General features: G+C 40.8%; 1 long non-coding RNA gene across 1 annotated transcript; it reads right to left on the bottom strand.

The window, feature by feature from the left end:
• Positions 1-351: 351 nt before the first annotated feature.
• Positions 352-1,767, bottom strand: LOC103133372 (uncharacterized). Its single transcript, XR_475734.2, has 2 exons — positions 1,518-1,767; positions 352-1,396 (listed from the first exon to the last, which is right to left on the bottom strand). It is a non-coding gene; the product is annotated as an uncharacterized LOC103133372 (long non-coding RNA).
• Between the last annotated feature and the right edge of the window lie 41 nt (positions 1,768-1,808).

A 1,808-nucleotide genomic window follows, 5' to 3' on the forward strand; every position in this document is an offset into this window, starting at 1 on the left:
GAAACTAAAGATGGACACCAACCTGCTAGCTGGACAGTGTGGCTGTATTACTGCGGAACGGTAAGCAACACTAGCAATGTCATGAAAAACCCTCTCCCATCTACTTGGATGCTTACTGTTTTACATGAGGCGTACACCGTTTGTGCACCGCAGTGCCATATTTATACACCAGGTGGCAACACAATCACACAGCAAAGCTAAAACTACCCACCCACACCGAGCTCTGCTAATTTTCACACCTTGTACCTCGACTGAATGGGTGAGGAGAGGAAAGCTAGTGTTAAGCAAACTTAGAAGAAGCAGTTCCAATATTATGAATGTTTTTCTGAAGCTTGCAATGTCTTTTTTTAAATGTTTGATTCATCACCTTGAAAACAATGTGTGCCAACCCCAATGACATTCATAACTCAATCTGTCATCAAATCAAGAAATCTCGAGGAAAAAAATTATTATAGAAGGGAGGGGAGAAAAAAAATGAGAAAAACTGTCAATACAAGCCAAGAGCAAGAAAGCAGCATGTTTTTTGTGTAGGAGTCGAAGGTACAGGGAGACGAGACAGAATGGACAAACGGACGCTGAGAATACATTTTGTTTGCGTAGATGATGTCCAAGATCAGAAGGGCCAAATTTGTTCATTCAAACTGGTCTGTTCTACAAATATGAAGGTGCTCTTTATTAATGGTTAAAAAAAAGTTCATGTGCACAAGAACCACTAAGAGTACTACACATGCTGTGATAAGTTGAAAAGACTTTTGTTTTGGTCCTGCAGTGGAACCGCAGTCCCAGTTAAAACACACAAGAGGATTTTTTTTTGTTGTTTTACCGTTTTTAAGGTCAACGTAAAATAATGTTAAACCTTCATTTTAGTTTTATGAAGACAAAAAAAAAAAAAAATTGCAACTTGGTCACATTGTTCTTTGACATACAAAGAAAGCATTCGCTAACACAACAGAGAACCTCAGAAAACCTCAAGTAGCATTAGAATTAAAACCACCATTAAGGTTAACTTTTTTTTTTTAATATTTTCAAAAACAAAACCAAACAAAATCCAAACTTAAAGGCAAAACAACCCAACTGGTGAGTCACAGCAAATTTATATACATGTACACATTAAGAAAAGAGCTGTCAGTGGTGTTGACGAGAGGCTGGCTGAGTGGAGGAGGAGTGGAGGATTTGGACAATCAGACAACCCCCGTATCTTCTCTCTTCTAGGGGCGTTGTGGGGTCGCCATGAAGGCAGATCTGGAATGGACAAAATGACAAGGAGTGGGGACAAGCCACAGTTGGGTGTTCACCTCTTTTTGGGAGCTTGGGTGGTGCGGGGTGGGGTCACAGGCCGACCAGAATTTACGCCGCCGTACTGGTACTTGGCCTTCTTCTCTGAGGGCTTCAGGATCTTAAGAAAACAGAGTTGATATTTGATATATGATATTTGAGTGATTATTTGTGTAATAACATATCAGTTTGGAAAAAACAAAAACAAAAAAACATCACATCTCCAATTTCTTTTTGACTACCTGGAAGGAGCACATGAGCGACTCATCCACACTCATCATGCCGCCTGCGTTATCAAACTCCCCGCAGTAGTTTGGAGCAGAGAAAAGTGTGACCAGTTGGCGTTTGGCAAAGAACTCGTATCCATCCTCCACAACCTGTTTTAAGACACGTGGTGTTATTCCAACGCCCACAACGATCAATAAACAGATCTTCAGCTACTCTCACAAACTAACTGCTGTCAGGGTAGAGCTTACTAAACCACCTCAGAAATATTCCAATCATCAACTCCACGCATCGCACTATATGCATCG

The sequence above is a fragment of the Poecilia formosa genome, unplaced genomic scaffold, assembly GCF_000485575.1.
Source record: "Poecilia formosa unplaced genomic scaffold, Poecilia_formosa-5.1.2 Scaffold2806, whole genome shotgun sequence".
Lineage (NCBI taxonomy): Eukaryota > Metazoa > Chordata > Actinopteri > Cyprinodontiformes > Poeciliidae > Poecilia > Poecilia formosa.